Raw genomic sequence first — 22,198 nt, forward strand, 5'->3', positions numbered from 1 at the left:
CCATCCTGGCAATTTATCTTGACCATTGACAGAGACCTGATAGGGATGCCAACTCTTCGGAAGACCAAGGAGAGCCAAGCTCACCAAGTCCTCATCATCGACAGTCACCCCCACACTTCCCATCTCATCCTGGCACTGGGTGAACTTCGTGAGATACCTGGGCATACTGTCTCTATTCTCACACTTAATGTTTTTGAGTTTATCCTTGAGCACCAACTTCCTCTAGTCACTCTTGCTTTGGAATAGATATGTCAACGTTTTCCACATCAAGTATGGAGAAGCCTTTCCATGCAGGCTGGACACAATGTGATCCTTCATGCCCTCCAATAGAATCCTTCTACACTTTGTTGTCTTCTTTTGCCAAACCACAGCTTCAGCAGCATCAGTAGGTTTTGGGACCTCAGCCTCTATGAACTCCTTCATCCCATTATCATCTAATACCACCTCCATCCTGTCTTTCCACGCAATATAATTCGAGCTGCCCTCAAGAGCATACTCCAATCGTAATCCGTTGAAAGACATTTCAACTTTGACACCAAGAAAACACTGCTGCAAATTCGAATTCCACTAGCTCAAAACTCAACCGCCTTTGATCTAAAATTCGTGAGAAAAAAGTATTTCTCGTACAGATATTGACTGTATGTGCTTTTACCGGATATCTCACCTTCCAAAGGAAGGATGAAATCAGAGGCTAGATGGTCCGATTACAGACTCTGCCTGAAGAAATAAAATGTAAACATTTTCTAAATAATAGATCTAATGATCAACATCTCCGATACCATGTAGAAATTTTGAATAATATGACACTTATTCACAGAGATTATCCCGATTATACACTATTGCGAAATACATGCATAATACATAACCTTCTCTACGTTGATCATCAATTTTGCGGTATTAAAAGCAATAAAACATCAATCGCATGTGCACATTAACACAATATGTAACCCGGGAAAAGCATACAGCTGAAAACCCCACACTATCTATATATTATAATGATTGAGAACATGTAACAATACATAGTACAATACTCCTCACAAGTACTCAGTACTATCTCCACCTGTTACACACAAACTAGCTCAGATCTGATGCTTCAAATCTCCTCCATTATTTGCCTGCCTTCACTGTGCAATCCTGCAAGAGAATAATGATGAATGGCTGAAGCAAACTCGTATTTCCTTGGCTGAACCATGCAATCCTCATTGGCATTACTCAATCCCATTGATTGTGCAAGATCTCATGCACAACTATAGTCACAACTGATAGCAATCTCAACCTCTAACACTTGTCTCCACTGAACTGTCCATGCACTGAGTTAACTGATGTATTCTTTAGTTGCTTTATGAGTTAATAATTAGTAAATTAATTAACAATTAATTCACATCAATCATCACTAGTGTATTATGCAGTTAGACTAAATACAACTAGTTTAACCAAGTCAAACTGAACACAACTCCATCAACTCTACAATCAACTCCACCAAAACTCAACCACTTGAGTTCTAACTGAAGTCCACCATGCAATAGCTCAACTGACCCACAAGCAAAGCGTATTTCCTTCTGACAGCTGCATGTGCCACATCTGTAGCTCAAAGTGAAGTGCTCCAAGAGGATAAGATAATGTTGATAGTCCAAATATTATTATGAGCTAATAATATTCGACTGTTCTATTTTTAGCCTAGCAGTCTAAAAATAGAATCTGCCCATATGTCTAAAAATAGAAGTCCATCTATTTTTACCAACATGACCAATCATCCACAAATAGCATCCTGCAACTCATAGACCATGATCCATATGTCTAAAAATAGACTTTGCGCCAAAAATAGCCTACGGGCCCACTTAGTGAAGGCGACTCCTTTCCACTAAGCTCCATCATCTTGTTGCATTTTCAACAATTAGTATTTCTGTAAAGATATTAGGAAAGGTAATGTACTCTTTAGAATTAACAATTACTGTAGAAAATTCAAGAACTTTCTGCTGCCACTGAGGTGGTGTTAAATAAAGGAAAAAACCATACATAAGATATATTTCCTTATTGATTATTAAATGTTGATTAAATGTTGGTTTCCTTCTTAAAACAAAACATAGTAGTAGTGTTAATCGAAACCTCCACGAAGATGGAAAATGCTATGGACATTATTGAGCGGTTGTAGTTGACAGCTGTAGCTGGACTATCCCTAAATATAGAGGGACTGTTTAGTAAGGTTAAGCGGATAAAAGAACTGTTACAACATCTTTGTTAAACATCCGTAGCAAACACGTCATGCAAGATTTAGTGCAGCAATTAATAGAAGTACAGTTTTCATAGAATGCTATGAACTCTTGCCACAAATAAGAATGGAGTTAAGCTCTATGGTTTCCCAAACAAAAACAAAAAAATATTTAGGTTGACAGCTTGAGCATTGGAACCCTTGTGAGTCCTGTCATATTGGAAAATTCGTGGACTCTGAGAGTATAAGCCCGGGAATGGGGAGTAAAACAAAAAGAAAAATAGATCTCTTGCGAATTAGGACCAGAGTAGTAAACATGTTACCTAAAAAATAAGTGATGTTTAATGATCCATAATTCCAGTGGAACAAACCTCCAAACGAAAAGGGAAATCTCCACTATGAGGAACCAGTGAGGTCCCAATTCCGTGGATTACACTACATGCTCCCATATTGGAAACCGCTCGGTCTAGGGGAGTGTTGAGCTCATGGAACGGGCTCTCGGGACTCAGCCACACTAAAACAAGGGAACTGGAAGATGGGATACAGTGGTTGTAAGTGACAGGACCGTAACCCTTGAAACCCTCATGCGGGGCCAACCCTAACTGATCAAAGGTAGTAAAAACCTCTGCTTGGTTAAGTAAAAAGCACAATAATGGCAAAGTTAAACACCGAAAACAATTCTTTGGGATGAAACGTAAGGTTGGACGCTGAATATATATATATATATATACTGTTGCACAGAGCCAGGATTTTAGGGAACTAAACCAGCTCTAGACAGCCAAATAAAACTAAAATCTGAGCGATAAATCCATTCAGTAAAGCCTTAATACATATATTCAAGATTTCAATAAAAATTTCCATGTTCATTTCCAAGACCAATAGACAATTAAATGGAATGCACAACACACATTACATTATCAAAATCTGGGCCATGAAACAGGAGAATTCGCCCAAGGTCATAAGTTAATTTCAGGTAGACCTGGTATAAGTTAACAAGAAGAACCACATGTAGCCTTAACAAACAGAACCACATGCATAGCCAGTGCGGCTCAGAGAAAGCAAACAAGAGGCATGAAGCCTCATATTCATTTAACCAAAACAAGCAAACAAGAGGCGTGAAGCCTCATATTCATTTAACCAAAACAATAGAAGACTTCTCAAGAATGATTCCACTAGAACCCAAAACTAGGTCACCCATCAGCAAGCCTTGGCAAGCTATAGACAAAAATCATGCACAATAGCCTGTAGACCGAGCCCCGATCCCATTCTTGCAAGCAAAAGCAAGTGGAATTTATTCATACCGATGGAAAGCCGGGATGGTTATCCACTCGGCACTCCATCCAATGCTCTCCGCAACCCAGACAAAAAGGTGGGGGTACCTGCGTGCAAGAAAAACACTGTGGTTAAAGAGCTGTAAATACTTATCATGTTTATGATGGGTCTACCTGCAAATCAAACGACTGTAAATCAACAACTAGGAAAGGAATTGTTAAGTAATGACTCGGCCGATGAACTTCGATGGTGGGATTAGGTTCAAAAACCTCATATACTTGTTCTCTGCAACCAAATCTTAGAGCCAAGGCTATCCAACCTCAGTTGAGGTAGGAGAAGGAGCAGGTTCCAGCTCCTTCCACGGAAGAATGGGACTACAAATTGGCACCAATAGTAGTGTAAGGTGGCAAGCATCTAGGGCAATTGTAGGATCACCTCTCCTATCTTGTAGCCGTCGATTCATGATGTATCCCGAGGCAGCAGCTGGAGTCTACCCACGCCACATACCCGGGGTGGGACAAATAAGTTAATGCTCAACTAATGTCAACCAAAATCAATGTGTATCAAACAACACAAGAACCATAGCATCGTTAATTTTCATACCCCTGGAGGATTACACGAATCATCGGGTGGAGAATGTGTCATTTGCCAACAAGTTCGAGTCATAGAGAACTGTGTGGGAACCACTGTAGTCCTGTCCAACTGGCTGGGCGGTGGTACAACTACATGACTTGATTCATGCAATTTTTTAAATGATCCATCACGTGAACGTACATACAAGGATAGGATTTCAGACCTGTCAATTGTTTAGAGTATAATGAAAAGCATGTTTCCGTGTTGGTAATTATATTTATCTGTATATATATTTAGAAAAAAAAAATTGTAACAGGACATATGACAAGTGGTATCAGAGCCCAGTTTAAAAAATTGTGGCCTCTGGGGCAAACAATAGAAAAAAAAAAAATAGACAAATTCAAATTATTGTATGTTTTGCAATTGCAACTCTTCTTATATTTAAAGGAAATAGTTAAGATGTTAACCCTCCTTTTTGGTTCTGTTCTCAGGCTAAAAGCAGGGGGAAACAGAAGACATCCAATATGAAAAAGTCGAGCAGTGCTCCCCATAGGTTTGTAGTGGGCCAAGGACCTGTAACAGACCCTGGAGTTAACCCAGAATTATGGGTACAGCTTGGGGAGGAGACCCGCAGTACGAATTTAGCAATATTAGAGATAGTATAGGAATTGAAAAACAAAATGGCCCGATTGCAGGAAGATAACGCCTAATTAACCATGAAGCAGGAAAGGATTTTAAAGAGCCTATCAAACAAAGAGAATCAGCAACCGCTGAACCCCAGTGCTAAGCAGCAACGGGAATCAGAAGAGCGAAATCACGACACAGAACCAGAGGAGTCGGAAGGAAGGGATGAAGAACGGGAAGAATGATCTGATAATGCTTCTAAGCAGCAGACATCAAAAGGGCAACGAATAGAGCTGCAAGGGGAATTCCGTAAGATCAAAATGCCACACTTTGATGGAGAACAAGAGGAATCAGCTGAAGCATGGTTGATTTGTTGGAAATAATACTGAGAGGGGGGGGTGAATCAGTATTATCAGATCAATAAAACCTTTTCAATTTCATACTCAAAAACATATACGCGACTTCAGTTAAGTGAACCCGCGTGTACACGCGACTGTGTCTAAAGCAACTAGCGTATATGCAGATATCTTATGATTCAGTTAATCTTATCTTCAGCATCAGAACATTATTAAGCAATTTAGCAGTAAACAGGTGCAGTATAACAGAACAGAACATCACACAAGAGCCACACACATGAACACCATGATATAAGGTGGAAACCCAATGTGGGTGAAAACCACCTGCTGCAATTCGTCTCTTTCTTCTTTAATGAGAAACTTCTTTTACAATATACTGGTGCAGTCCTTTACCAGTATGCAGGCTACAACCTGCAGAGGGCTACAACCCTCTCTCTCGTTTTCCAACTACTTTTGGAAGGGAGCTACAACCCCCTCAGCTCTTGTACTAGCTGATCCATTTACTAGTACGTAGGTGCTGACCCTACAACCTTCAGGGACCACGTTTCATCAATTTTCAGACTGGATCCAAGAGTACAAAGCAAACATTACCGCAATACAATCATCAACTTATACTTGCATCATAATTCATTAAACAACCCAATACCGAATCACTGAAACCCTGTCATCAAGAACACAGAACCCAAACCAGAATCTAGAACTCTGCAACAACCACCAGAATCAGCAACAACCTGAAATATCAACCCTTATCATGCATACGCTACTTCACTGTACCAAAACCGCGTGTATACGCGCTTTCTCCAAAGGCAACCCGCGTGCAGATCTAGAAATGATTACTTCTGCCTTTGCTGTCAGATCCGACCCTTGCCAAGCGTCCCGAACAGATAACCAGCAATACCAGATCCTCTCACTGCGTTAGACACCCACACACACTTACTCTTTGCCTAGTGATCTTCTCCTTATATAGCCTTAGGCCTTGTTCAATACCAAGAGCCAAAACCATAGAAACACAATACCATCAACTTCAAAACCAGGGATCGACACGCCCGTCGAGATACAATGGTCCGAAACCATAGGCACAACTTCCAAGGACTAACCGCCATGGACCAAAGGTGCTTTTCCACATACACGCGCTTTTTCTGAAGCCAACCTGCGTGTACACGCGACTTGGGCTTAACAAACCTGCGTGTATGAACTTCCTTGGCAAGCTGTACTAGGATCTGTCTTCTGAGTAAGTTGCCATCACCTGAACCAACTTCTGAGTATCTGTACCAACCTCTGAGTGAGTTGCCATCAAGGACAACACTTGAATCATAATGCCAACAATCTCCCCCTTTGGACTTGATGGCAACCACTACACCAAGTCACTCTCCCCCTTTGACATCAAGGGAAAAGGGCGGACCAAGATATTCTCTTCTTTGGTATACCTTCTGCTGTCCATACTCCCCCTGAGTACTTGCTGAAATCTCCAACTATGCTCCCCCTTTGTGTATGCCAAAGTGTACCAATCTATCCATCCTGCTCTTGCTGAATTGTGCTGTTCATGCTCCCCTTGACTGTAGGCAAGATCTGCAAAAGATGTTCTTCAAGAAGAACAAGGACTTATACATTATAGAAGACCTTCCTATCACCAAAAGACTCAACATACATTCATCATTCATCCCAGGCATAGTGGGGAAACCAACATAGGCCGTTACATGACCTTGACACCATAAAAGAGATATCACAAGAGATACATGACATAGAGACGAAATATCTAGACCAAGACTTATGAAAGCCACCAACAGCATCATGATATAAGCATCAGCCTGCAATACCATTCCTAAACAGTAAGATGTATCATTTATCTTCATAGACTTTATCAACAACTTCTAACCATAATGCCAACAATGCATTATTTGAAGAATATTCTCCCCCTGAGTGTGAGCCAACCATGTCTGAACCATTTCCTGAGTCTGTTCTGCTCCCCCTGAGCCTGAGCCAACCATGACTGAACCTGGGTCTGTTCTGCTGCCCTTTCTCCATATAACCATCTGTTCTGCTGCCCTTTCTCCATATACGCGACTTTGCAGCATGTAACTCGCGTATATACGCGACTTGTCTTCATTATCTCAGCGTATGCAGGATGGAATACTGAATCTCATCACTTTCAGATTCCCCTGTGTCTGTTATGTCAGCTGACTGAGTTGTCCCACACCTTTCTGTCTCTGTCTTCTTCAATTCCTGCAACTGTGATGATGTATGGTCCCCTTGTCTTGAATTTTGAAATCTGCTTCTGCATTCCCTTGCTTTATGCCCATAGTTGTTGCATGTATAACACCTTATATTTTTCATGTTCCTTCTATCACAATCAATTGCTTTGTGTCCATATGCATTACAGGCAAAGCAATACCCTCTGAAATACCTGGGATGAGATGATCTTTCTTGAACCATTCTACTTCTGCATCTGGCTGCAACATGTCCAAGATTATGACATACATAACATTCAACTTTATTCAGCGGAGGAAATAATCGTCTATCACGTCCATAGTTAGGAGTAAAGGATCTTCCTTGAGGAATTTCTTTTCTTGGTTGTTCCTTGAGCATTTCAGATTTCTCATTAGAGTTTCTTGTCTCACCTTGTGAACTAGATTCACCTTCAACATATTCATGAAAACCAAGACCAGTCTTGATAGCAGGAGATCTTTGACTATTAAGAATATCATCCAAGACTTTAGAACTATCTTGAAATCGTAAAAGCTTATCCTTTTCTTCTAGTTTACCTTTCAAGATATTTACCTCAACTTGATGTTGTTCTTCCTTTTTCAGATACTGCTTCCTTAGGTCTTCTTCAACTTTTCTCCCTTCTTCTACTTGTCGCTTTAGTTTGATCACTTCATGTTCTTGATCTTCAAGATCTTCTTTTAGAGAGAGGATCTTTGATTCAAGTCTCTGAATAGTTGTGCTCTGATCTTTTGCTATATCCTGCAATTTCTCCCTTACCCTGGTTTCTGTTTCCAATAGTTCTTTTAATTTGGCAGCTTCTTCAGTTTCTGCATTCTTCTCTTCATGTGCCATGAGACTTTTAATATCCTCGCTATCATTGGATGAAGCATTCTTCTTCTTGTGCGCCATGAGACTTCTAATATCTTCACTATCATTAAATGAACTTTTAATATGGGAATAATAGCTTCTACCATCTTCTTCATATATCCTTTCTTTGTTATGAGGACATCTAGCAGCATAGTGACCAACTCTACCACATAGAAAACATTTGAAAGGCAGCTTATCTTTGAACCGTCCAGTTCCCCGTTCAAGATTCTTGACAAAATTTACCTCATCTTCTTCCTCTGACACTTCGAATGCGGCCTCTGGTGGTACCTCTAGTCGCATTTCAAAAGCAGTTAAGATCCCGTGAAGCTGTGACATGGTAATTTTTCGCACATTCTCCTTTTCTTCTATGGCAGATACTTTAGAATCAAATTTAGTAGACAGAGATCTCAAAACCTTTTGAACTAAGACAACTTCCTCAAATTCTTCACCCAGATCCCTCATACAATTCACAATCTCATCCATACGCAGGAAATAATTAGCTACGCTTTCATTACTTCGCATCTTAAGAGTTTCATACCGGATTCTGAGAGTTTGAAGCTTCGCTATTTTTACCTGATCATCTCCTTCATAGCTTGTAACGATTTTGTCCCATATTTCCTTAGCTGATTTGAGATGCATGATCTTCATAAATTCTGATTGAGTCAAAGTACTCAATAGGACATTAACTACTTTGGCATTGAGCTCATATTGCTTTTTCTCTGCTGGATCTGTAGGAGTTGCTGATGGGAATTTGTATCCTCCTTCTATGAGTCCCCAAACTTCTGCTCCAAGAGACTGTAGATATGCAGTGGTTCTTATCTTCCAGTGAGTAAAATTGTTCCCGTCGAAGACTGGTGGCCTGATGTGTGCCTCTCTTTCTGGATTAGCCATTTTGATGGATCTTTTCCTTCAAGCGATCAAGCTTCCTCTGAAGGACCGGCTCTGATACCAATTGTTGGAAATAATACTGAGAGGGGGGGGTGAATCAGTATTATCAGATCAATAAAACCTTTTCAATTTCATACTCAGAAACATATACGCGACTTCAGTTAAGTGAACCCGCGTGTACACGCGACTGTGTCTAAAGCAACTAGCGTATATGCAGATATCTTATGATTCAGTTAATCTTATCTTCAGCATCAGAACATTATTAAGCAATTTAGCAGTAAACAGGTGCAGTATAACAGAACAGAACATCACACAAGAGCCACACACATGAACACCATGATATAAGGTGGAAACCCAATGTGGGTGAAAACCACCTGCTGCAATTCGTCTCTTTCTTCTTTAATGAGAAACTTCTTTTACAATATACTGGTGCAGTCCTTTACCAGTATGCAGGCTACAACCTGCAGAGGGCTACAACCCTCTCTCTCGTTTTCCAACTACTTTTGGAAGGGAGCTACAACCCCCTCAGCTCTTGTACTAGCTGATCCATTTACTAGTACGTAGGTGCTGACCCTACAACCTTCAGGGACCACGTTTCATCAATTTTCAGACTGGATCCAAGAGTACAAAGCAAACATTACCGCAATACAATCATCAACTTATACTTGCATCATAATTCATTAAACAACCCAATACCGAATCACTGAAACCCTGTCATCAAGAACACAGAACCCAAACCAGAATCTAGAACTCTGCAACAACCACCAGAATCAGCAACAACCTGAAATATCAACCCTTATCATGCATACGCTACTTCACTGTACCAAAACCGCGTGTATACGCGCTTTCTCCAAAGGCAACCCGCGTGCAGATCTAGAAATGATTACTTCTGCCTTTGCTGTCAGATCCGACCCTTGCCAAGCGTCCCGAACAGATAACCAGCAATACCAGATCCTCTCACTGCGTTAGACACCCACACACTTACTCTTTGCCTAGTGATCTTCTCCTTATATAGCCTTAGGCCTTGTTCAATACCAAGAGCCAAAACCATAGAAACACAATACCATCAACTTCAAAACCAGGGATCGACACGCCCGTCGAGATACAATGGTCCGAAACCATAGGCACAACTTCCAAGGACTAACCGCCATGGACCAAAGGTGCTTTTCCACATACACGCGCTTTTTCTGAAGCCAACCTGCGTGTACACGCGACTTGGGCTTAACAAACCTGCGTGTATGAACTTCCTTGGCAAGCTGTACTAGGATCTGTCTTCTGAGTAAGTTGCCATCACCTGAACCAACTTCTGAGTATCTGTACCAACCTCTGAGTGAGTTGCCATCAAGGACAACACTTGAATCATAATGCCAACATGATTAATATGAACAAATATTTCCAATTGTACGAATACGATCATAACCTCAAGGCACAGTTAGCTATTTTCCAGTTCCAAGGGAAGGCCACTCTGTGGTGAGAGGAAGTTAAAATTGTGAAAGGAGTAAGTGAGCAAAATCTTACTTGGGACAAATTTTAGAAATATTTCAAGGAAAGGTACCTGACGGAGCGTTTCTATAACGAGAAGGCAAGGGAATTCCATGAATTCCGGTTGGGACAGCAGACCATGGACGAATTTATCACTCGTTTTACGTCATTACTTCATTATGTACCCTATATCAAGGAGGAAAAGGCTAAAGTACAGAGATTTTTTAGCAGTTTACCCTCAAATATGAGGGAAAGGATTGAGTTTGACAATCCGAAAACAATGGATGAAATAATACGCAAAGCCAGAATTTGTTACCAGTAAAGTACACAGAAGGGGGAAGTCCCGGGTAAAAGATGGGCTGATAAGAGGAACAGTAAATTGGTTGGGAACAATAAAGGGAATCGAGGTGGAGGTAGTAAGGGCCTTGCCGAAGGGCAAACTAGTAGGAATTCACATAAAAGCTCCCTCAGATCAAAACCCACTGGTGAGTCAAGGATCAGTGAACCACTTGGAAAATTTGACAGTGAAGGGACAACAAGGCCTCTCGTGAGGTGTTGGGGCTACGGTGGACTTCATCACGTCAAAGACTGCCCACAGTGGAAAGGAGCTGAACAAACTTCCCAGATCCACAAAGCATCGAGAGTTGGTGATGTAGGACATAGTCTACCAAGGATTAATGCTGCCCTGGAAGATCGTCAAGTGAAGTACCAACCGACCATGGTGGAATTTGAAGGTAAAATTTCAGACCTTACTGTCACTACTTTAATTGATCCTGGAGCCACATTAACTTACATTAGTCCTAAGATTGTGGAGCAATGTAAATTGCAAACTGTTAAATTTATGAACCCATGGTTAGTACAGTTGGCTACAGGGGAAAAGCGGAGAGTACAGGCTAAGGTTGATAACTACCCCTTAAAGATATCAAGATAGTCAATAAGGGCAGATTTGAATGTACTTCCCTTGGTTCATATGATGTTCTTATCGTTATGGATTGGCTAGAAAACCACTGGTCCCTAGTCAACTACAAAACAAAGACTATTTACTATAGGGATGAACTAGGAGCAAGGCAAGAAATGCAAGGAATTAAAGAGATTGTACAGATTCGGCCAATAACTACCTCTTAGTTAGCTAAGTGCACTAGGAAGGGGTGTCAGATTTATGCCATCCAAGTGGGCTACGCTAATTCAAAAGATAAAACAGCCACTTTGGACAACATCCCCGTGATACAAGAATTTGCTGATGTGTTTCCGGAGGAGATTCCTCGACTGCCACCTAAGAGAGATATAGATTTTAATATCGAGTTGGTGCCAGGGGCGGCACTGGTATCCCGAGCCCCCTACAGAATGATTACACCTGAGTTGACAGAGTTAAAAATGCAGTTATATGAACTGCTAGACAAAAATTACATTCGCCCTAGTGTTCCCGTGGGGAGCTCCAGTATTGTTTGTTAAGAAAAAGGATGGGACCCTTCAAATGTGCATAGATTATCATCAATTGAATAAGTTGGCCATCAAAAACAAGTATCCCTTACCCCAGATCGATGAACTTTTTGATCAAGTGAAGGGAGAAACAGTATTTTCCAAGATCGATCTACAATCAGGCTATCACCAAATTCGGATTAAGGAGGAAGACATAGATAAGACCGCTTTTAGAACAAGGTATGGGCATTACGAGCTTGTGGTGCTACCCTATGGGTTAACTAACGCCCCTGCGACCTTTATGTGTTTAATGAATAACATATTTCATCAATATTTGGACAGATTTGTACTGATCTTTATTGATGATATGCTGATATATTCTCGCATGATGGAGGAATACAAGGAGCATCTTAGGCTGGTGTTGCAAACCCTTCGAGAACGCCAATTATATGCCAAGTTCAGTAAGTGCGACTTCTTTAAAGAGGAAATATAATATTTGGGGCATATAATCATGAAAGAGGGGATCACAGTGGACCCTGAAAAGATAAAGACCATAATGGAATGGCCTGTACCAAAGGATGTGGTAGACATCCAATCTTTCATGGAATTAGCCGGGTATTACAGATGATTTGTAAAAGGATTCTCTAGGGTAGCGTACCCTATCACTTCCTTATAGAAAAAAGGAAGAGCTTTTAGATGGACCCCAGATTGTCAAAAAAGTTTTGAGTAGCTTAAGCATCTACTCACCACCACACACATTCTGAACATAGATGATCCCAATAAGGAGTATGTGGTGTGCACTGACGCAAGCAAAGAGGGTGTAGGAGGCATGCTGATGTAAGAAGGGAAGGTAGTCATCTACGAGTCCACGAAACTGAAGGAACATGAGCAGAAATATTCTGCTTATGATCTAGAATTGGTAGCTACTATTCACGCCTTGAAAATGTGGTGACATTACCTTATGGGTAGGAAATTCTTATTATTGACGGACCACCATAGTCTAACCAATTACTTCAGCCAACCCACCCTAAATGCCAAGCAAGCACGATGGGTGGATTTTCTAGATGATTTTGATTTCGAGATCAAACATTTGAAAGGGAAAGAGAATCAGGTGGCAGATGCATTAAGTCGGAAAATACAATGTCTATATGAAATTTTTTCTAGCGAATGGAAGAGCCCCTTTGAAGAGATGATTAAAAAAGTAGCAAAACTGGATATAGTATATCAACAAATAAAACAACAGGTACAGTAGTTGACCAGCCAAGGAAATCAATCAAGTTACTCTGTAAATGTTACTGGAATGCTGTGTTACAAGAAAAGGCTGTATGTGCCCAATCAAAACAACATTAATAACTTACTCTTGAATGAATTTCATAAAAGTCATTATGCTAGTCACCCTAGGTATCAAAAAATGATCACCTTTCTTCGGAAGGAGTATTATTGGACAGGTATGAAGAGAGATGTGGTTGAATATCTGGCACGTTGTTTGGAGTGCTAGCAAATTAAGGCAGAGCATCAACACCCTGCAGGATTACTGCAACCGTTACCCATCCTAGAATGGAAGTTGGAGACCATCTCCATGGACTTCATAACAGGTTTGCCCAAAACAAAGAAAAATAATGATTCCATCATGGTGGTGGTGGACAAACTAAGTAAATCGACACATTTCATACCCGTGCAATCGACCTATAGAGCTGTGCAAATTGCCCATATCTTTATGCAGAATATATTTAAGCTTCATGGGTTACCTAAAACAATAATTTCAGACCGTGACATGAAATTTACCTCGGCTTTTTGTAGAACACTACTTAGGGAATTAGGAACTCAGTTGAATTTCAGTACAGCTTATCACCCTCAAACTGACGGTCAAACAGAATGGGTGAACTAGGTGGTGGAAGACATGTTACGAACATATGTTATGCGGCAACCAACCAAGTGGGAAGATTATCTACACCTGGTCGAGTTTGCATATAATAATGGCTATCATACATCATTGCAGATGAGCCCCTTTGAAGTATTGTATGGGCGGAAGTGTCGTACACCCGTAAGTTGGGGTGGGCCAAAAGACTGATTAATGTTGGTACCCGACATGCTTAAGGAAATGGAGGAAACGGTTAAGGAAGTGAGAGTCAATTTAAGGGAAGCCCAAGATAGACAAAAAAGTTTTGCAGACTAGAAAAGAAAGTTGAAGGAGTATCAAGTCAGTGATCATATATATGTGCGAATTCGAGAAAGAAAGAGCACGTTACAGTGGAGCGGGTGTGCTAAGCTGGCACCCTGATTGTGTGGACCCTTTCAGGTCTTAGCAAGATTTGGGTCGGTTGCTTACCAGCTCACTCTTCCAAGTCACATACGGGTCCACAACGTTTTTCATGTTTCCTTATTAAAGAAATATGTTTATGATCCCAAACATATAATTAGATGGAAAGAAATATAGGTGAGAAGTGGTCATCGATCAATTGGTCCAAATGTTTTCCTTTTAAAAGGAAACTGACTTAGGATGTTGTGTGCTGCAACTCGAACCGGAAAGAGAAGTCTTGGTCGAACCACTGAACATCCTCGACTAGAGAGAAGTAATGTTGCGGAAGTGAGCTATTACCCAAGTTAAAGTGCAGTGGCAGCACTTTGGACCTGAGGAGGCCACTTGAGAAGATGAAGAGCTGATGAAAAAGGCTTATCCAGGGCTGCTCATGGCCAAAAGACATCAGGACGATGTCTAATTTCAGGGGGGGAAGATGTGATGCCCTGGGATAAATGTAAATATTTTATTTTACTGTGGTAATTGGTTAACTGAATTAACTATTATTATCTGTTTGTATTTAATAATATTTCCTGTGGTTTTTTTAAAAGAAAATGTTTCTTGAAAATCTGGAAACTTCCCAAGAAGGTGGTTGCTGTGTGTCCCAGATACCCTAACTGTTTTCCTAACGGGGATTTTCCTGGAGGAAAGGAGGCAGGAAAGGGGGGTTCTACACGGTAGGGACAGGCAAGGAGAAAGAAAACACACACAAAAAAGAAAAGGCTAAGTCTGGTGAGGACTAGATAGCCATGCACGAAGGTGCAACAACTTGTTGAGGACAGTGGTCTGGCAAGGGAGCTAGGGGGGAGATTCTAGTCCTAGAGGACGAATCTCAATGTTGGGTGGCGTATTGGAAGCAGGAGAAACAGAGGAGTCCTGACTTCAGAGTATTTGTAAGTTACATTAGTGCAGGTAAGTGAGTAAACATTTATTAGTTTTTCTGTAAAGATATTAGGAAAGGTAATGTACTATTTAGAATTAACAATTATTGTAGAAAATTCAAGAACTTGCTGCTACCACTTTTTGGCATTATGTTTCTGGTATGGCTATATGTTACAGATGTTGTACTTGATGGCAACTCCCGTGGCAAGGCTCTCAATATGTTGAAAATTAAGAAGTACGCAGGAAATCAGCTCAGAAGGTGCGTACCCGCAGGTACACCATGCAGGGACCGCGTCCAGATACGCAGGCCAGCCATTCAGGAGGCGCGTACCCCCAGTGCACACATTTCAAGGTAGAGAAAAGCACACGTGGGGTTTCTTATGTTTTACTCTTGGTATTTAGCCGACGGTATTTGTGTTATTACGGTTTTGGCTCGTGGTATTGTTCCATGATTTTAGGAGGAGCTTGCCTATATAAAGCAAAGGAGATCACTTGGCTAAGCATCTTTTGCAATTGAATATCTTTAGATCTGAAATATTGGGTTATGGTCTTAAAATCTTGATCTATATGAAATGGAAGTTGAAGGCGAATCAGTGAAGGGTGATCTCTCGAGCGCATGATCAGATCTGAGCAATTGTGCCACTCTGGTGAACTGCCTATTCGGCCCTAATCAGAAGTACGCAGGTGTTTAACAGAAGAGCTGCGTGGGTACGCAGAGCAGAAACAAGAGATCTGCGTGGGTACGCAGAGCAGAAACAGGAGACCTGCGTGGGTACGCAGAGTAGAAGAAGGAGAGCTGCGTGGGTACGCAGAGCGACTAAGGTTTAGGTGCGTACGCATAGTAAAAGTACGCAGCGCGATAGTATTTCTGGGTGCATACTTGCGGTAACAGTACGCGGCGTGATAATGTCTCTGGGTGCGTACCTGCAGTAATAGTACGCAGTGCGGTTGAAGGAACAGTGCGTGGGCACGCAGTGCAGTAGAAGGATTTCTGCGGGTATACGTAGGAAAGCAGAAGGTGAACTGCGTAGCGACGCAGGCCACAGAAGAGAAAACTGTGTATCTGTCTTAAGATGTTCTGTTGATTGAATTTTTCTGTTGATAAGGTGTTCTGGGTTAGTTCTGTTATTACTGATCTGATAACTGTAGTGGACTGTAACTTTTATGTACTTGATGATCATTTGATGCTTTATGAAAAGAAGTAGGGGGTTGTAGCTCCCTTCCAGGAGAGACTGGAAAACGAGAGAGAGAGAGTTGTAGCTCTCTGCAGGTTGCAGCCTGCATACTGGTAAAGGACTGCACCAGTACAAAACCATTGTAAAAGAAGTTTCTAATTTGAAAGAAGATAGAGACATATTGCAGCAGGTGGTTTTCACCCACATTGGGTTTCCACCTTACATCTTGTGTTCTTTGGTGTGACTATCTGTTTTTCTTTGTTCATGCTCATTATTTTATGGTACTGACATGCAAAAATAATTCAAAGAACAAATAAGGAAGATTTATTAAAAGAATTAGATAATACTGATTCACCCCCCCTCTCAGTATTATTTTCAACAATTGGTATCAAAGCAGGTCCTTCAGAGAAGCTTGATCGCTTGAAGGTAGATCGTTCATCATGAGCAACTACGAGAGAGAAGCATCAATCAGGCCACTGGTTTTTGATGGGACAAACTTCAATTATTGGAAGGTAAGAGTTACTGCCTATCTTCAATCTCTTGGTACAGAAGTTTGGGACATCGTAGAGACAGGCTATGCTTTTCCTTCAGCTACTCCTATAGATGCAGCCGAGAAAAAGAAGTATGAAACAAATGCGAAAGCAATCAGTACTCTATTAGGATGTATATCTCAATCAGAATTCATGAAGGTAATGCACTATAAATCCGCAAAAGAGATATGGGACAAAATTGTCACGAGCTATGAAGGAGACAAACAGGTAAAGCGTGCTAAACTTCAAACTCTCAGAATTCAGTATGAGACTCTCAAAATGTATAATGATGAAAGTGTGGCTAACTATTTTCTTCGGGTAGATGAGGTTGTTAATTGTATGAAGAATTTGGGTGAAGAAATAAAAGAGGCTATTGTGGTTGAAAAGGTCCTAAGATCATTGTCCCCCAAGTTTGAATCTAAAGTATCTGCAATAGAAGAAAAGGAAAATCTTCGAATTCTTACTATGTCTCAGCTACATGGAATTCTAACTGCTTATGAAATGAGAAAGGGAGGTCCATCAGACAGAAGAGAAGCTGCTTTCAAAGCATCAGGCAAAGGAGATTGTTATGAAGCAAGCCACGTCCCGGAAGAAGAGGAAGAAGAATCAAATTTTGTCAAGAATCTTCAAAGGGGTTCTGGAAGGTTTAGAGGTAAGTTACCTTTTAAATGCTTTGCTTGTGGAAGAGTAGGTCATTATGCTGCAAAATGTCCTTATAAGGATAAAGGAAAGGAACCTGCTAGATGGAACAAGAAACAGAACGCAAATAAGAAAAGCTACTACACTCATGAAGATAGTGATGGTCTATCAAACAGTGATGAAGATGAACAAGGTAATGAATATAAGTTGTTAATGGCATTTGAAGATGATGATTATATGGATGCTATAGATGTGGATAAACTTTATGATGAAATTACTAGACTCAAGAGATGTATAGAAGAAAAGAACATGATCATTGATACTCTACAATTTCAAATTGATGAAAAGGAAAAACATCTTGAAAAATTAGAAGGTGAAATTGTTGGTCTTAGAAAAGAGATTGAGAAAACAAAAGCTATTAATCTCAAGTTTGTCAAAGGATCTGAAACTTTGGATGAGATTATCAATGTGCAGCGGTCTCCACTAAACAAGACAGGTCTGGGCTATAATGGAGAAACTTCTCAAGCATCCACCTCAAAAAGTTATCTTGATGCAGCAAGAAGAAATGAGCAAAAGAAAAATGAAGATCATCAGGTAAAGCAGGGACGAATTACAAACAGAAACTATCAGGGGCAATCCATCTTAAGGGTGAACAAAAGCTACAACCAACCACAGATAAAATCTTCTCAATTTGGTTCAAGAATAGATGAAAATAGAAATTACAATCAGTTGGCTGGTAGATTCGATAACCGCAGAAGTTTCTTCAATGGACAATGCATTTCTTGCCATAACTTTGGTCACAAAGCAGCTCAATGTGTTGAATATAAAACGATCATGACTAGGGAAGCTCAAAAACAAAGAAGTATGACAGGGATTACAAAAAGGACCTATAACAACTTTTCGGTTCTTGAAAATGAAGCTGAATGTTCTATTTGCAATAACTTTGGTCATGAAGACTCTGAATGCAGGAGTAGGTTTCAGCAGAAAAAGGAGCAAGCCTCAAGCACCAAAACATGGAGAATAAAGGAACCTCAAACAGAAAGATGTGGGATAGCATTTTATGCAGAAGGACAAGAAAATCTATGGTACATTGACAGTGGATGTTCGAAGCATATGACAGGTGATAAAGAAAAACTTGAGTCTTATTCTGCTCTAGAAAAGGGAAAGAAAGTCTCTCTTGGAAATGATACTCCTGTAACTATAAAAGGAAAGGGCATTGCTCCGTTAAAAGAAAAGGTCAAGGCTGGAAATGTTTTGTATGTTGATGGATTGAAACATAATCTTCTAAGTGTCAGGCAGATGTGTGATCAAAGAACCGAGGTTATATTCAGATCAAATGGATGTCTTGTTCGTGATCTTGATACAGGTAAAACAGTGATCAAAGGCAAAAGAACTCCAAATAATCTGTACATATTTGAAGAAGGACAACAACAATGCTATCTGAGCAAGGATGATGAGCACTGGCTATGGCATCGGAGGTTGGGGCATCTAAGCTTTTCACAAATAAGGAAGGCATGCAAATATCAGGCAGTTCGCGATCTTCCAGATATCAAAATTCCTGACAACACCATATGCAAATCATGTCAGTTTGGAAAACAAACCAGAACTAACTTTCCAGAGAAGGAAGGATCAGCTAGCATGCCTCTTGAGCTAGTACATATAGATACATGCGGTCCATTCAGGAAAAAAACACCTAGAGGAGAAGAATACTTGATATTATTCATTGACGATTTCTCCAGGTTTGTCTGGCTAGGACTTATGAAGCACAAAGATGAAGCATTCGAAAAATTCAAATCCTTCAAAGCTTTGGTTGAAAATGAATCAGGTCACAAAATTAAGTGCCTCAGATCCGACAGAGGTGGGGAGTTTACCTCAAATGAATTTTTCGATTTCTGTGAAGAACATGGGATAAGAAGAGAATTCTGTACAGCTAGAACTCCTCAGCAAAATGGAGTTGTGGAAAGAATGAACAGAACAGTCCAACAAATGGCTCGTGCTGTGCTTGATGAATCAGGAACTCCCACAACTTTCTGGGGTGAAGCTGCACATGCTGCGGTTGTTATTCTCAACAAAACAAATGTCAGGGTGAACATCACTCAAACTCCTCATGAGCTCTGGAGTGGTAAGACTCCTTCGGTAAAGCACTTCAAAATCTTTGGGAGCAAATGCTATATTAAGAATACTGATGAGCAGCTTGGCAAACTTGAACCTAGAGCAGATGAAGGCATTCTTCTTGGTTACTCTCCACATAGCAAAGCATACAAATGCTACAATAAAAGACTTGGCAGAATTATTGACAGCATTGATGTAGTGGTTGATGAGAAGGGATACATTCCTAGGCAAGTTCATCATGAAGACATCGGAGAAGATGAAGGCTACCCTCAAAGACGGAATGATGAAGAAGAAGAACCTCAAGAAGAACCAGAGGAGCAGACAAGAATAGAAGAGAAAACCCCATCCAGATATGTTCAGAAGAATCATCGAGAATCTCAGATTGTGGGGCAGAAAGAAGCAGGTGTACAAACAAGAAGAACAGTTGCAGAAGCCTCAAGCTATTTGGCATTACTCTCCTCCACTGAACCACAAAATGTGAAAGAGGCATGCAAAGATGAATGTTGGGTGAAAGCAATGGATGAAGAACTTGAGCAAATCGAAAAGAACAACACTTGGGAGCTGGTTCCTAGACCAAGGGATAAGAATGTTATCGGAACAAAATGGGTCTTCAAAAACAAATTGAATGAAAATGAAGAAGTAATTAGAAACAAAGCCAGACTTGTTTGTAAAGGGTATGCGCAGCAAGAAGGAATAGACTTTGAAGAAACCTTTGCTCCTGTTGTAAGACTTTAGGCCATCCGAATGTTCCTTGCTCTCTCAAGTTTTCAAAACTTCAAAGTATTTCAAATGGACGTGAAATCAGCCTTTCTGAATGGAGACTTGGAAGAAGAAGTGTACATTGAACAGCCAGATGGGTTCATTCTTGGAAATGATCCAAATCTTGTATGCAGATTGAAAAAGGCTCTCTATGGTCTCAAACAAGCTCCAAGGGCTTGGTACTACCGTTTGGACAAATATCTTCATCAACGAGGCTTTTCAAAAGGATCAACAGATAGCAATCTTTATATAAAAGTTGAAAATGACAAATTGCTAATACTTGTTGTATATGTAGATGACATTATTTTTGGGAGCAATGAAGAAGCTATGAGTCAAAACTTTGCCTCGGTCATGCAGAAAGAATTTGAAATGTCCTTGCTAGGGGAACTGACATATTTCCTTGGTTTGCAAATCCAACAAAAAGAAGGAGGAATCTTTTTATCTCAAACCAAGTATCTCAAACAGATTTTGAAGAAATATGGTATGGAAGATGCAAAATCAGTATGTACACCCATGGTCACAGGATGTAGCCTCAGTGCAAATGATGAATCTGCAGCAGTACATCAACCAACCTACAGATCTATGATTGGAAGTTTACTTTATTTGACAGGTACCCGACCGGACATCATGCATGCAGTTGGAATAGTTGGAAGATTTCAGGAAAATCCAAAGGAAACTCATCTTCAGGCAGTGAAGAGAATTTTCAAATATATTCAAGGGACTCAAAATTATGGCTTATGGTATCCTAGAGATACAGATCTTACACTTCATGCTTATACAGATGCAGATTGGGCCGGAAGCGTGGATGACAGGAAAAGCACAAGTGGTGGTGCATTCTTTATGGGTTCCAGACTGGTATCCTAGTTCAGCAAGAAACAGAGTTCGATTGCCTTGTCTACAGCTGAAGCAGAATATGTCGCTGCTGCATCTTGTTGCACCTAACTCCTTTGGATGATGCAGACTTTGCAGGATTTTCAAATCACTTGTACACCACCAATTCCCATCTTATGTGATAACACAAGTGCAATCAGCATCTCAAAGAATCCTGTTATGCATTCAAAAACCAAGCACATACCAATCAAGTACCATTTTCTTCGGGAACAAGTACTTGAACAGAAGGTCAAGTTGGAGTATGTTCCTTCTAAGGAACAAGTTGCTGATATTCTCACCAAACCATTGCCCAGGGACACTTTTGAATACCTCAGGCAAAAGCTGGGGGTTGTTGATGCATCATCTTATTGTTGAGTCTTTTCTGATTGATGGTACAGGTTCAGGGGGAGCATATAATGCATTATTGGCATTATGGAGGATGGTCGGAAGGAGATCTTGGAAATAGCTGCAATATGTCTCTATCTCTTTCATGGTGGATTATGGTTCTTTGTTGCAGATCTAGTTCATATTCAGGGGGAGCATGTTCTTAGGGGGAGCATACCCCTTTGCCCTTGATGTCAAAGGGGGAGAATGAAGCTGAAGATTGTGAGGTTGCCATCAAGTCCAAAGGGGGAGATTGTTGGCATTATGTTTCTGGTATGGCTATATGTTACAGATGTTGTACTTGATGGCAACTCCCATGGCAAGGCTCTCAATATGTTGAAAATTAAGAAGTACGTAGGAAATTAGCTCAGAAGGTGCATACCCGCAGGTACACCATGCAGGGACCGCATCCAGATACGTAGGCTAGCCGTTCAGGAGGTGCGTACCCCCAGTGCACACATTTCAAGGCAGAGAAAAGCACACGTGGGGTTTTTTATGTTTTACTCTTGGTATTTAGCCGACGGTATTTGTGTTATTATGTTTTGGCTCGTGGTATTGTTCCATGATTTTAGGAGGAGCTTGCCTATATAAAGCAAAGGAGATCACTTGGCTAAGCATCTTTTGCAATTGAATATCTTTAGATTTGAAATATT

This window comes from Pinus tabuliformis, chromosome 4_1, assembly GCF_031772625.1.
Source record: "Pinus tabuliformis cultivar Carrire ecotype Pingquan chromosome 4_1, CPIR1, whole genome shotgun sequence".
NCBI lineage: Eukaryota > Viridiplantae > Streptophyta > Pinopsida > Pinales > Pinaceae > Pinus > Pinus tabuliformis.